Raw genomic sequence first — 16,428 nt, forward strand, 5'->3', positions numbered from 1 at the left:
TTAGCTATTCACACCTACATTTGATACCTGTAAAAGCAGGTATCAAATCTAGGCATGAATAGCCTAAAATCATCATTTTTAAGGCACATTAAGGGCATGCACATGTAGATTCACCCATTATTTCTCACAATGCAAGATTGGCTCTCCCACTTCTTGGGCCAGTGACCTAGTCATTGGGTTATTGTGAGGAAGCCATCCTCTCCTACTTAGGCTATTTCATTATGTGAAGGTCAATATGCCCTTAGCATGCCTATCATATCAGATACCACCTCGGTGTTGGCAAGATGTTTATTTTGTGAGTCCCATCAAAGCTTAAATGTATGATTGGTGCTAACTAGCTTAGCACTGACATTTTAGTACCTGTGGGGTGTGGATGGAGCTGAGCAGAGTTTTTAAATGCCAGTGGTGCTTAAATGTTGGATTAAAAGGACAAAGCTGGATTCAGGAGTTTATAATCTTGTTATTTTTGGTGGGGATTATCAGTCTCTAGGTCTGTTCACAATTGTGGCACTTCGGCATAGGAGAGTGATAGTCTTTCAGGCAGCTCCCAATCCATCAGTCAAAAAACTAACTTTGTACAAGAAAGTTAGAGCTTAGACTGCCTTAAAGTTTCTTATCTTCTGAAGCACATGAACCATGTAGCTTTGCATTGTGCAGTAACCTTTTGAAATGACCTCTGAAGGAACATTCAGCACTCTGAAAGAGAATTGGATTGACAGAAGAATAAAGCAGTCTCACTGCCTGCCCTATTGAATGGGTTTATAGGAAGTTTTTGTATTTTATTGTTTTTGCTCAGCATTACTGATTTGGGCATCATATTCTTATCCAGGTTACTTAAGAACTGAGGTTCAGTAATGAAGTCCATAACAATAAGTTTCCCTGACTATAGAGGGTATTCATATTGCACTCAGTTAAACAGCCTTCACCAATTCCAGCATTTACCAAGCTCAATGTAAAATTTGGACTGGATCCTGAGGGAAACAGTCTCTTTTTTATCTATGACAAAGTTCTTAGCAAAAAACTGGAGGAACAATACTCACAATGGAAAAATCCCAAAGTGTTGATAATTACAGTAATACATTCAGATACCTGGGCTCTAATTTTCTACAGTACAACCTAATTATGACTAACTCTCATGGGACCAAGAGAAGAGTTCATTAAAAGAGGCTGTTTGCTGCAGTAGGGTTAGTTAATTTGCTGCCGCATAATAATAATAAAAATTGGTTCCTGTAGTTGGGATTGTTAAAAAGGGGGGTGTTATCAACAGGGATCAGGTTGCATTGTATTTGTTTTTGGAGTGGAGCTGAAAGTATGTAATAAGTAGCTGCACTTCCTGCTGTTTTGCAAACCTAATTACTCATTGTTTAAGGGAGAGTTTGATGAGTGGTTTAGGATGGTTTATCCTTCCTAGCTTTCTGAGAGCTCTTATTCAAGTATCCCAGTGAGGCAACTGCAGCCTTTTGATTGCCACATGGATTCATTAGGGGGACTGAACAACGTTTCCATATACTAGGGCTAAAAAGGCTCACTACAAACAACTCCATTTGGCAGTGCTCTGTGTGTGTGTGTGTGAGCCTGTGCAGGTTCTTACAGTGTGTTTTTTTCCCCCTGCCCACATCTTATTTTTCTCCTTACAGCATAGGTGCTCTCCAGGGAGCAAAATGGAGGTTGAATCAGCTGTTGTGACCTGCATGGCATGGGCTGTGCCATATTCATGTTCCCCTAGAGGGTCAGGAGCACTTCATCTACACCAGATGTAAGCTGGTGTCTGTCCTGGAGAAGATGCAAAGGTTGGAAGCACAAGTATCCATGCTGCACCACATCAGGGAACAGGAAGATTACTTGGACAAGAGTTATGAGAGGCTGGTACTGGAGAGGCCAAAGAGCAGTGAGGAAAGTGGCAGCAGGTGACTACTTGAAGAAAAAGGGCCCTCAGAATTGAAGGGGGATGGACTGAAGTCGGCAATCATTTTCAAGCAGTCTGCTGTGGAACACCTGAGGAAAAAGAGAAGAAAGGACGTCTGCAGACTTGAGACAGAGGAGTCAGCAGCCTCGAGAGCAGGAAGTACAGAGCCCCAGAGATGGTGGCTCTAGGACCACTTCACCAAGAAGGAAGAAAAGAGTCATGGTGTTTGGCAGCTCCCTTTTGCATGGGACAGAGGCACTGTTACAGGAAGCCAGGGACTCCCTGTCACTATGGAGAAGGAGCTGGCAGTAGGGAAGAGTTCAGGTGGACTGGATAGCTTGCTAAAAAGTAGCAGAAGGAGAAGGCACCTGGATCCTAGGTTGAAGAGGTGTTTATTAGGACTGTGCAAAATTTTGCTCACAGCTTAATTTTGATGCTGTTTCAACTTGTTTCAAGCTCAAAACAGTGACATCAAAATGAAACAGAGAGCTTTGAAACAGCCTCAAAATGAAATGAGGCAAGTTGAAATGTTTTGAATTTTTAAAAATGTTTCGAGTTTCAAAGCTTAAGCTGGGTTTGCCTGCAGGGAAACAGAAACTAATGTAAAGAGTGGGAGGGGGGGAGGATTCATAGATTCATAGATTCATAGATGCTAGGGTCGGAAGGGACCTCAATAGATCATCGAGTCCGACCCCCTGCATAAGCAGGAAAGAGTGCTGGGCCTACATTACCCCAGCTAGATACACATCCAACCTTCTCTTGAATACCCCCAGGGTAGGGGAGAGCACCACCTCCCTTGGGAGCCCGTTCCAGACCTTGGCCACTCGAACTGTGAAGAAGTTCCTCCTAATATCCAATCTAAATCTGCTCTCTTCTAGCTTGTGGCCATTATTTCTTGTAACCCCCGGGGGGGCCTTGGTGAATAAATACTCACCAATTCCCTTCTGTGCCCCCCTGATGAACTTATAGGCAGCCACCAGGTCGCCTCTCAACCTTCTCTTGCGGAGGCTGAAAAGGTCCAGTTTCTCTAGTCTCTCCTCGTAGGGCTTAGCCTGCAGGCCCTTAACCATACAAGTGGCCCTTCTCTGGACCCTCTCCAGGTTATCCGCATCCTTCTTGAAGTGCGGCGCCCAGAATTGCACGCAGTACTCCAGCTGCGGTCTGACCAGCGCCCGATAGAGGGGAAGTATCACCTCCTTGGACCTATTTGTCATGCATCTGCTGATGCACGATAAAGTGCCATTGGCTTTTCTGATGGTTTCGTCACACTGCCGACTCATGTTCATCTTGGAGTCCACTAGGACTCCAAGATCCCTTTCCACTTCCGTGCCACCCAGCAGGTCATTTCCTAGGCTGTAGGTGTGCTGGACATTTTTCCTCCCTAGATGCAGCACTTTGCATTTCTCCTTGTTGAACTGCATTCTGTTGTTTTCTGCCCACTTGTCTAACCTGTCCAGGTCTGCTTGCAGCTGCTCCCTGCCCTCCGGCGTGTCCACTTTGCCCCATAGCTTAGTGTCATCTGCAAACTTGGACAGAGTACATTTCACTCCCTCATCCAAGTCGCTGATGAAGACATTAAAGAGTATCGGTCCAAGGACCGAGCCCTGCGGGACCCCACTGCCCACACTCTTCCAGGTCGAAACCGACCCCTCCACCACGACTCTCTGGGTGCGACCCTCCAGCCAATTCTCCACCCACCGGACTGTGCAGTCACAGCCCCTTAACTTGTTCACCAGTATGGGGTGGGATACCGTATCAAAGGCCTTCCTGAAGTCCAAGTATATGACATCCACCCCTTCTCCTGCGTTGAGGCGTTTTGTAACCTGGTCATAAAAAGAGACTAGATTGGTCAGGCATGATCTGCCTGCCATGAACCCATGCTGGTTTCCCCTCAGCATAACTTGCCCTGCCGGGCTCTCACAAATGTGAGCCTTGATAATTTTTTCAAAGACTTTGCCAAGGATGGAGGTGAGACTAACTGGCCTATAGTTGCCCGGGTCCTCCTTCCTCCCCTTCTTGAAAATGGGAACCACATTGGCCCTTTTCCAGTCCTCCGGGACTTGACCCGTGCGCCACGAGTGTTCAAATATTCCCGCCAGTGGCTCTGCAATGATGTCGGCCAGTGCCTTCAGTACCCTCGGATGGAGCTCATCCGGGCCTGCCGACTTAAAGGCATCCAGTTCTTCCAAGTGACCCTGCACCACCTCAGGGTCCATGCATGGAAGTCTGGTGCCTTGCTGCTGCCTCCCTACACTCCCAGTGAGAGACTTGTCACGCCTCTCGCTTAGGAACACTGAGGCGAAGAACTCGTTGAGGAGTTCAGCCTTGTCCCCTCTGTCCGTCACCAATTGTTTCTGCCCATTTAGCAGAGGTCCTATTCCTCCCTGGGCCTTCCTTTTACTCCCTATATATCTAAAAAACAATTTCTTATTGTCTTTTACTTGGGTTGCCATCCTCAGCTCCATGGTAGCTTTGGCCTGTCTAACTGCCTCCCTACAAGCACGAGCAGAAGAGGTATATTCCTCTTTGGTGATCTCTCCCTGTTTCCACTTTTTATGTGCTCCCCTTTTGGCCCTTAGTCTGCCCTGGATTTCTCTGGTCAGCCAGGGAAGCCTCCTGGCCCCTTTCCCTCTTTTACCTCTCATGGGGATCATCTTGCTTTGTGCTCGAAGGATAGTTTCCTCACTCATTATTGGCTGTGTAGCTGGTCAGTGACTGTCATCCTTTCCTGAGGTCTCTTTCAATCCCAGTGCTCTAAGGGAAGGATGGAAAAACTGCAGAAAAGGCAGAATTGTTTGAACTGCCCTCCTCTATGCCTTGGTGTCAGTTGAGTGAGGGTGTACCTTAGCACACACACAGTGTCACCCACCCATGTCATGAGTTTTGCCTGTTGGCAGCCAGAGGTGCAGGCCCCAGAACCCAGAAGCCCCTGCAGCTGTCTCCTTGAAAGCTAGCAGGCTTCGTGGCCTCAGCAGGGGCTAGCAGGCCTGCAGCTTTCACCCTGCTGTGCCTTAACACACAGTGTCACCCATGTCATGAGCTTTGCTTGTCTGTAGCTTGAGGTGTAGTTTCCCCCAAACCCCTGCACCTATATCCTTGAAACCTGGCAGGCTGTGTGGCCTCAGCAGGGACTATAATTCCTGAAAGTCTCATCCAAATCGGGCCAGAAATGACAAAGTTATAGGGTGTTTTAAGTGTCCCCATTATAACCTATGGGCAAAATGTCTATACAGTGAAACTGTTTCGACGAAACGAAATGGAACTGCAGTTTTGAATTGAGACGAAATTTGAAACAAAATACTGTTCCATTGAAATGCAAGTCAAAACAGAACGATGCCGTTTTGCACAGCCCTAGTGCTTATTGCTGAGATAGTAGCACTGCAATAGTCCAAAGGGCTGAAAAAGGTGCAGACAGTAGCTAAGCTAGCTGTGCCACAGTAGTACTGAGAAGCAGGGCAGTTAACTGCTATCATCTGCAGCTGGGAGTGGCTCTGAAGACCAGCTAATTTATCTAAAGAAAGACACCTGTGGTGGCTGGGAGATCACAAGATCTGGAGGGGTGGGACCTAGGTCCTATATCAGCCTAGAGGTTCAAACTAGGAGGCAGTCTGTCTCTGTAGGTTGCCAGGTAAGGAGCTCTTTCATGATGACCTTGGCTAGGAAACTGCCTGAGGACCCACAGATGATCCACTACCAAGGAGGGGGCTCAGCATTATGTCCAACCTGAGAGACTGCCAGGTACCTTGCAACAGGCAAGTACTAATAAGGAACTGTGAGGTGAACTTCCTTACACAGCTGAAGTGCTCGATTTTGATTATAGCCAGGGGGCTGGACTTTTTTTGTCATGATTTGAACTGGTGGACCAGATTTGAGACTGATTAGGGGAGGAAGAGGTCCCAGTAGTGCCCAGGGCCATGAATAAAGTTGAGCCTGTCAAAGATGGGACCCAAGTGACATTATACCCTGAGAGGGGGAGAGCCAGGGTCAGACACCCAGCATGAGAGAAGTGGGAAAGATGCTGAGATCAGACCAGAAGCCCAGCACCAGAGTGAGGTGGAGCCAGGGTCAGGAACATGTGGCCCCAAGAAGGACAAAGACTAGGGACAAAGGCCCACAGCCCAAGAAGCAAGGAGGCAAAGTTGTAGAAGGAGCAGAGACTGATCTGAAGTGTATATGCCCAACAGGGTGAAGGAAGAGTCTGGGGCTGAAGGCCAGCTGAACTGATTGATTGTTGACACCTGTGAGACATGTACATGGCTAGGGGAGTTTGGAAGCCATGGATGACCAATAGGACACAACAGGAACAGAGACATTGTTTGGATGGGTGGTCCAGATCAGCAAGATCCTGGGATGCAGACAGCAACCCAACTCCTTTTTCTCTCCATCAAAGGCTTGGCAGGTGAGCAAAAAGGGAGAGACCCAAAACCTATAGGCAGAGACTGAGATGTGACTAGGGGGAGATCCTGCCACCTCTGGCCCCCGGTCCCACTATAAGCACCAATTTGTTGTCCAAATTGGGGGCCTGGGAGGTGTGCTGACAGCCTGGAGCCTGAATTCAGGATATCACAGAGAGACTGCCAAAGTTTATCCATCCTTTGGACCACTACCCCTTTCTACTTGTCCATGTAGGCACCAACAGTACTGTCAGGAATGACACTGAGAAGATTAGGGTGACTATCAGCCTATTTACAAAAGAATTAAGGAGCTTGAAGCACAAGTGGTGTTCTCACTGATTCCTCCCATGGAAGGTAAGGGTCCAGGCAGGGACCATTGTATCCTGGAAGTGGCTTGATGATTTTACAGGTCCCTGCCGCTCCTTCTATTCTATGACAAAGTAACTACTTGGGTGAATGAAGGGAATGCTGTGGATATAGTGTATTTGGACTCCAGCAAGGCATTTGATGAAGTTCCACATGCCATTTTCATTAACAAATTAGAGAAATGTGAGCTGGACAAAACAACTATCAAGTGCATTGATAACTGACTCAGTAGCCCCAAGTAAATTTTAATTATCAGTGGGTCCATCTCAGAATGGCAGTTTTGAGTGGCGTCCCACAGGGGTGTCCTGGGCCTGGTACTGTTCAGCATGTTTAACTAGTTGGATTCTGGGATACAGGTTGTAGCCATGTTGGTCTACAGGCAAAAGGAATCGGAACTCATGACAGAGGTGATCTCTTTTATTAGACAAATTAAATATTTGGAAAAAAAATCATGATTTTCAAACTTTTGGACGCATTCATCCTTCCTCAGGCGCAGAACAATACAAAGATTGTAAAATTTCTCATAGGTGGAAATGAAAAATCATATTTCACAGGACAGCTGAAGGTGTTGTAAAATCTCCTGGTTCAGATTGTTCATTTTGTGCAAATTAGGCTTAGATAAAAGTCAGAACCATCTATTTACCTCAATGTTGTCTGGCATCAAGCAGGATGTTGAATTTTTAAGCCTCCCTCAGAGGCATTTGGTGTTGGCTACAGCCAAGACTTAGGATTTCCACTGGTGTGTACCAGTGCTCCTGCTGGAACCAAAACTGGTAGTTCTTGGCTAGAGGGTCTCTTCCCTCTGCTGAGGATCAGACCAATCACCATATTTGGGATCAGGAAGGAATTTTACCCTATGGTCCAATTGATATGGACTGTGGGGGATTTGGCTTCCACTGTAGTGGAGGGCACAGCTGTGTACCTGCGATCTCTTGAGCATATATTGATAACATTGGATGCCATAGTTCCCCTGCTTCACCTGTGGTAGATCAGGGTGTTATGTCTATGTTGTGTCAGGGCTGACAGTAGTTTTATGTAGAGTTTATATTATGGATTTTATACAGTGGTTTGGATAGGCATGATTCTGCCTTGGGCAGAAGGTTGGACTAGATGACCCCTGGAGGTCCCTTCCAACCTTACTTTTCTATGATTCTATAAGTTTATGATCCTTGACATGGTAGGATGGGGGAGAGGTGGCAAAGGATAAACTGTCTTTATCCAGGATGGTCCTGGTGCAGTTTGCTTTGTCTTGTGGTGCTTTCATCATTGGAACAAAAATTAATAAGCTGTCTAGACACTAAAAACCAAGGACTTAACACTGATATTAGTCTTATGGCCAATTATAAACTACCTGATTTCCTGAATGACACTCCTCCATTTTGATTGACTTTGATGTCCCAGTAATCGGTTCTTTTCTTCTGCCAGTTGTTTGTATGCCTCCACTTGGAAATCAACAGTAGACATGACATTGTCTTTATGCCAGCTGCAAAAAAAATGCAGAGAACAAAATAAGCCACTGTACGTAGCATTTGTCAACCTGATGAAAGCCTTTGGCACTGTCAGCAGAGCACATTTGTTCAAGGTCCTGGTAAAGATTGGATGCCCCCCAGTAATACTTGGTATGATACACTCCTTCCATGAAAACATGCAGGCCACAGGTCAGTTTGATGGATCAATCTCTAACAGGTTTGAGATGAAGAGTGGAGTGAAGGAGAGTTGTGTTCTGGCACCTACACTCTTTGGGATCTTCTCTCTGCTGCACTATGCTTTTGATGGCTTTGAGGACAGCATATACCTTCATACAAAATCGGATGGCAAACTACAATTTATCACATCTAAAAGGTAAGACAAAAGTGAGTCACATACTTATTAGGGAGCTCCTTTTTGCTGATGATGCTGCACCCACTGTCCCTGAAGGCGGCCTACTACAAATACTTATGAATTGCCTGTTCCATGCTTGCAGAATGTTTACCCTGACCATCAGCATTAAGAAGACTGTGGTCCTAAGACAGGGTGTGCACCAGTCACCATCTATCAACCTTGACAACATACCTTAAGGCAGTGAATAAGTTCTGCTACCTTGGATCCACAGTGAGTGACAACCTATCACTGGATCCTATATGGACAAATTGCAGGTGGGGAGAGAAATGTAGAGTGACCAAAACTGTATTTCAAAGATATCTGCAAGCAGGATATGAAGGCTTTTAGAATTTTACCTAAACCTTTGGGAGGCCTTAAGAGACAGGACAATGTGGCACTCCCTTCTCAATCATGGAGTCCAACATCACAGTCAATAATGGTTACTTGAATTACAACAGAAACACAACCTGGAAATAGCCTGTCAGCACAGTAGCCCCTAATGCTATATACACCAGTAACCACTGTGGCAACACCTGAAAGTCTAACATTGGTCTCTACATCCACAAGAGAAAATGCATCATCAGTCAGCAGAATAGCTGCCATATCCACCGTCACTCATGGATGGATAGATGCCATTACCATTATCCCTGGGAATCTTCTTTTACTATGCTATTATGGCTTTCACTCAGATGTCATGAGGAATATCTTGCATTCAGAAGCTTATCTAACTCTGTCTAACTATGCAGTTGGTCCAATAAAAGATCATCATAATAAATCCTTGTTTCCCTATAATTCCTGGCTCATAATGGGTACGATATCACCCTAACACTACTGTTTTCAGCCTTAGCATAAACTAATCTCTGGGTGCTCCTGACTGCGCAGTTGGTACTGCACAGTCACTTAGTACTTGCCACTGTGCAGTCCCAGCAGTACACAAGTCATTTTTGAACCTACAGCGCACTAGCAGCAGCATCACAGTTAGTGTCTGCTGATGCTACGTCACCATAGCTTATTACTACACCTCTCATGTAGACATACCGTCTGGTTCTTAATTCATGCCGGTAAGTGCAAGATAAGGGGTTAACAAAGTTAACACCAACTGTGATATGATCACGGAGCCCCTGACTTCACATATCTAGCAAAATCCTGGCTGGATAAAATTACAGGACTATTGTTTCCTGGGTATTTCTGGTTGGGTACTCCATTCTGCTTGATGCTAGCAAGGAACTGGAGATGGAAAACTGGTATTATCATACTTCATGTTTCCTTTAAATTTAGGAATGTCCTGCTCTCACTAACTGAAAGAGCACATCTGCCTGATATGTAATGTCCAGGTTGAAGTAACATGAGAGAAGCATTGGTATATACTACATCAAGATGCTTGAGCTCAGCTTCTGCTTTCACTGCTATTAGGTTTACTAATATTGAGAGCACCTAGACTGTCTCCAGAGCACGCTTACACAAGTATGGTGGCACATCTGTACAAGCTCATCACTTGTCTGTCAGCAGGCCAGTATTTTCCTTCAGAACCACCTGGAAACTTACCAGTCCCTTGAGCTTGTGTGCACTCCCTGGATGCATCTACACATGCACATTTACTGTGCAGTAACCAAAAATACTGCGCAGTATGGGCATGCATCTACACATGCATGCCCATACTGCACAGTAAATATGATGACTTACACCAACTTGAGCATAAACTTGATACCTGCATCATGTAACTAACACTATGTGCGTGGAATCACTTGGGACTAACATTAGTCCCAAGTCATGCCACACACAGTGTTAATATGCTTTAATGACTGCCCGTGTAGATGCCAGCTTATTCCTGCTTACTGCACAGTAACTTCCTGCACACTAAATTTAAACTGGCATAAATGTATGCATAGACATGCCCAATGTGTCCTAAAACCTGAAGGACACATCTACACTGGAAGCTATTCTGTAGTGGCTACTGTGTATTTATTTAGTACTCATATAAACAAGTACTAAATAAATGCACAGTAACCAAAGTTACTGCACAGTGGCACCTGTGAATGTCTTTAAGTGATGTTACTGTGCAGTAGCATAATAATACTGTGTAGATGCACTGTATTAGCACTGTTAGTGCTGTGACACACTGCTGTGCAGTATTATTTGGCTACTGAGCAGTCAGTGTCTTGTGTAAACATGCCCAAAACATACGTAACTTAGAGCAGCATTTGGTATGTGGCAACAACACCATTTGAGACAAAGAGCTAATTGGTGTGCACACACTGCTCTCTACAGTTATTTCAGGGCTTGGTACACATAGAGCATGCATGCTATTCTTCACTTTGGAGATGTTAGCACAATTTAGAGGAGATGTACCCATGCCTTAATTATTTCTGATGACTCCATTCAATTAGATGGTTGCTTTTTCGGATTAACTCAGAATTTTGGCCACCAAGGTTTTTGCACTGCTATCTTGGCACTGACAGTTGACCTTGCTATACTTCTGGAGTTGGACTGAGATTAGAAGTGATGCCAGAGCAATTACCTGCTTTGTAGACTGGATTCACTTTCCCTATTGGGATGATAGGCTTGTATGCTCCCAGAAGCTCAAGGGACTGGTAAATTTCCAGATCGTTCTGAAGGAGAATACTGACCTGCTGACAAACTGATTTCATTGGTGATTTAGTAAGAATTTTGTCCTTAGCTATTGATTTACTTGCTCCTAAATGTCATGTTCCTCCACTTCAGTCACCACATTATAAAAAATAGTCTGTGAAAGATGAGATAGGAAGGAAGAAGGCTTGAGCATCAGTAACTTTCATTTCTTTCAGAGTGTAATTAGGGACTAAGAATTTTGCCTCCACATTTGATATTTTCAAAGGTTTATTGATAATATGAATCAGATTGTTAAACTTAAAGAAGGAAATAAAACTTTATGGCTCAGATCTTAAGGCAGTATAAATGGCGTCATCAACTTCAGTGGATTTTTGCCAGTTTAACACCACTTGAGAATCTGAGTTTAAAAATAAATACATCTCTCCATGAGCATTTGCATCTTATATGAGGAATAAGTAGAAGTGAAATGTTTTTTCAAAGAAAGAAAGAATTAATGTATTTTACCATTAAATGTAAGGACACTGCCCCTTTAAGAGGCTTGTATGAATGTAACAGTGTTGTATGGAGAGAGCTGGCTGCCTCCAGCTGATCAGGAGCAAGGGCTCCAAGAAGTTGCATCATATAGTTGTCTTCTGTTCTCCTTAAGTTTATTCACTAATCAAATTTAACCTTTTCATGAATGCTGACTATGGCTCTTTTGCTGAACTCATGAATAACATTTCAAAGAAATATTGGACAAGAAGGGTTTATTGCATCATCAAAGTCAGTCATCTGCTATTGCAGGCACTGACATCATATCATTGTTTCATTAATTTATCGAGACCCATCTTAAAGCTAGTTGGCCTTATTTTATCCCCATTTCTATTGGAAGTCTGTTCCAGAACTTCACTACTCTGATAGTTACAAACCTCTTCTAATTCACAGCCTAAAGGAATTCATGGTCAGTTAGTAGACATTGGTTCTTGTACCAGCATTGCTCTTGGTTAAATAACTAAGTTTTTTTTTTTAGTCTTCTCTTGTAAGGAAAGACAAAGCTGTGACCGAACTCCAACTGGCTACATGTATCAAGGACTTTTTATTGTCTTTTTTAGATATGTGGGGAGCCAGAAGAAAACCAAGGGTAATGTTGGACCTCTTCTAAGCCAAATGGGACAACTGACAACTGACACGCTGGAAAAAGCCAGCCTGCTTAATGGGTATTTTGCGTTGGTTTTTCACGAGCCCCAAGGGACGGCCCTGCTCAGTATGGTACAGGATAGCCTGGGTGAGTGAGAATTGTTACCCTGCATCAGTGTAGACCGTGTAAAGGAACACCTTGAGAGGCTGGACACCCACAAGTCAGCTGGCCAAGACAGTTTATCCCCAGGGTACTTAAGGAGCTGGCAGGCATCATAGCTCAGCCACTGGCACAGATCTTCGAGAACTCATGGTGCTCAGGTGTAGTGCCTGAAGACTGGAAGAAGGCCAGTGTGGTGCCTATCTTCAAGAAAGGGAGGAAAGTAGATTTGGGGAACTACAGGCCTACAGCCTGACCTCTATCCCAGGGAAGATCTTGGAAAAAATTATCAAATAGACCATTCATGACAAACTGACTGATGGCAACATCCTGAGGGACAGCCAGCATGGGTTTGTTGTGGGTAGGTCTTGCCTGACCAATAATCTCCTTCTATGACCAGGTGACATATATCGCCTGGACAAAGGAAAAGAGATTGACGTCATATATCTTGACTTTAAAAAAGCCTTCGATCTGGTGTTCCATGATTTCCTCACGAAAAATTGGCCAACTGTAGCTGCAGCTACATCACAGTCTGATGGCTGGGGAATTGGGTCTGAGGTTGTGCCCAGAGAGTGGTAATAGATGGAAGTAAATCATTATGGTGTGCCATGACACGTGGGGTCTCCCAAGGCTCTGTCCATGGGCCTGTACTCTTTAACATCTTTATTAATGATGTAGACACTGGTATCAGAAGTGGACTGGCCAAGTTTGCCAATAACACCAAACTTTAGGATAAAGCGTCCATACCTGAGGATAGGCTGGTGATCCAGGCTGACCGTGATAGGCTCAGAAAATGGGCAATGAAAACCTGATGGTGTTCAACACCAAAAAATGCAAGGTACTCCACCTTGGGGAGTACCCGTAGCATGCTTATATGCTTGGCAGTGCTGCGCTTGCTAGCACCACAGCTGAATGGGACTTGGGGGTCATAACTGACCACAATATAAATAAGATCCACCAATGCGATGTTGCATCTGGTCAAGTGAGCAAAACTCTGGCTTGCATCCATAGATGCTTCCCAAGCAAATCCAAGGATGTCATCCTCTCACTGTACTCTGCCTTGGTGAGGATGCAGCTGGAGTACTGCATCCAGTTCTGGGCTCCACAATTTAAAAAGGATGTGGAAAAGCTTTAGAGAGTCCAGAGGAGAGGGCAGGAGAACAGGCCCTATGATGAGAGACTGAGAACCATGGGACTGTTCAGCCTGGAAAAGTGCAGGCTCAGGGAGGACCTGGTGGCTGCCTATAAGTATATAAGGGGAATCCCACATCAGGATCTGGGGGAATGCCTGTTCACCAGCATGCCCCAAGGAATGACAAGGTCAAATGGTCAAAAACTCCTCCAAGACCATTTCAGGCTGGACATAAGGAAGAACTTCTTTACTGTCCGAGCCCCCAAGGCCTGGAATAGACTGCCTCCAGAAGTGGTGCAAGCATCTTCTCTGGACTCTTTTAAGAAACATTTGGATATCTGTCTTGCTGGGATCCTTTTGACCCTAGCTGACTTCCTGCCCCTGGGGCGGGGGGCTGGATTAGAATGATCTTCCAAGGTCCCTTCCAGCCCTAATGTCTATGAAATCTATGAAGATAAGTTCTTCATTTCCCTGAACAACCTAATAGCCCTTCTCCATACTTGTCCCAGTATGAATGCATCTTTCTTGGACTTGGGTGATCAGAACTGTACACAGTTTTTCAGATCAGTGTAAAATAGGATCATACTTAGGTGGAGTAGGATCTGGCCTGAAGTCTTTTTACTTCCACTGTCTTTTCCAACTGATTGAAGCTTCCAGTATATAGTAAAAAAATAAGTGCTATTAATCCTAAATGCATGGCTTAGCAATTGGTACAACTAAATTTCATCCAGACCCTCTAGGCCATTAGGTTCTTCCTGTAAAAGATTCTAGGTTTTCTCTTTTGAAAATGTCTCCCAACATTGTGGCATCATGAGGTCATTGTGCCAAGGTCACTGATAAAAAATACTAAATAAAATCAATACCAAGATCTATCTTTGAGAAGTTCCACCTCCAGTCTGACAGTTCCTCTTTTAGTGCCACTCCACCAGGCCATTCTTTACCTGCATTTGTATTCTTGTACTAATCCCCCTGTCTTCCAACTTCATTAGCAATTGTCCATGTGGCTAATTCTCCAGTGTTTTAGTCTAGGTCAGATTGAATATATTTGCCACATTTCCTTGTCTAGAAAAAACACTTCTTAGAGAAAGGTATCAGGTGCATCCTATATGTGGTAGTTCTACCAGCGGTAAACATAGCCAGTATTTTATCTCATTTTCTTCAAAGTTTGCTGTCAATTTGAACATTCAGAGAGAGCCAAAATATTACATGGGGAAAAGACTCATCAAGAATTAAATCAAATGCCACCCCCCATAGTGAAACCACTAATGCTCAGTAGCCTGATACCAAATGTATTTCACCTTTTTCATTATAGAGGCATACTGAAACAAAGGTTTAAAAGTTTTTCTCCATAACTTCTGAATTCTTTTCCTGAGCATGCTCTACATAATTTTTCCATTAAATATATACTGTCTATTAGCTTTTTGACCTCAGACTTAATCTTTTTACATTTGTTTTCATTAAGCTACATTTTCCATTTCCATGCCAACTAATCTAAAAAATGAAAATCCTTCAAAAACTGGCCACTGTGTACCTTAGCAGTTGCTGTACTTTCAAATTATCACTGCTAAATTGATTCATTGCATTAGCTAGTTACAGTTCTAGTTCTAGTTAAGGTAGAAAAACGTTTTTCAAAGAAGACGGGTCCCAAATTACCTAAGAAAGCCATAGTGGTTAATAAGGGAGAAATTTCCAGCCAGCTAAGTTAGCTATCATTACTTTTCAAGTTCTTTTCTTACTGGTATTCTAGTCTGCATTTATTTTTACTATTAGTACCATGACAGTTGCATAAAAAAATTATGAGAAGAGTGGGACGGGAAGGGTTGGGGGTGGTAAATAACAATTTCACTTGGTGTTTCTATGATCCCAGAAGTATTCAGGCCAAATTCCCCAAACACTTTTTTTCTTGAGGAAAAAGTTTTTGGGAAAAGATGTCTTTCTTTTATCAAGTGGGGTAGGGCACTTATTCAAGATATAGAATACACAAGTCCAGTCCCTCTGTCAAAGGATATTTCAACTTGCATATCCCACTTTCCAAGAGAATGCCATGACAACCAGCCAATGAGCATTTGAGTGTTATATGAGGAATAAGTAGAAGTGAAATGTTTCTTCAAGGAAATAATGATTTTTTTCTTCCATTATATGTAAGGAAACTGCCCCTTTAGGAGGCTCATAGGATACACTCAAATGCTTATAGGGCACTGGGCTGTGCATGGTGATGGGATTGTGTTCTCAAGTTCTTCTGTGGCTATTGTTTCATCTTTTATAAATAATCAAGCTTTCACTGGAGCAGGGACTAAAACCCAAGTCTTCTACTCAACCTCTGACCTAAGAGCGAGGGACAGAAGTTACACATTAACCAGTTTAAGTGATCAGAAACTAGTTTAAACCTGTAGCAAAACAAAAGTTCAGTGTATATAAACTAGTTTTTAAAATGGCTGAAACTGGTTTAAGATAAACCTGGTTGAATGTAGTATCCTGCTGTTGTGATTTTGGACTGCATATCCCAGAGGCCTTGGGGGCAGCAGGAAGAGGAGAGGAATATGCAGCCTATGCTGGGTATGTGCCAGGGAGCCATACTCTAGTGCTCTCTCAGCTTCTGGCCTGTGCCACTGCAGGCCAAGAAATAGGACTGCATTTCCTGAATCAAAAGTGAATGTCTGAATGTCTGTCCACTTGTTTCTCAGTTTAATCTCTGCAGTTTAGACTAACCTGCAAAGACTGAATCAATTCAGCCTCAGGCTTTTTGACTGTCTGTACTTAGTCAAGAAGACATGTTCTTAAGGACTGAGTATTTCATACAAAGTCAAACAGTTCCACCATGATGAATTGAGGAAATATCATGTCAGAAAACCCCATAGCCTAGTGTTTAGGGCACTCATCTGGGAGGTGGGAACTGTGTGTCTGT

This window comes from Crocodylus siamensis, chromosome 2 (assembly GCF_052110815.1).
Source record: "Crocodylus siamensis isolate JL-2025a chromosome 2, ASM5211081v1, whole genome shotgun sequence".
NCBI lineage: Eukaryota > Metazoa > Chordata > Crocodylia > Crocodylidae > Crocodylus > Crocodylus siamensis.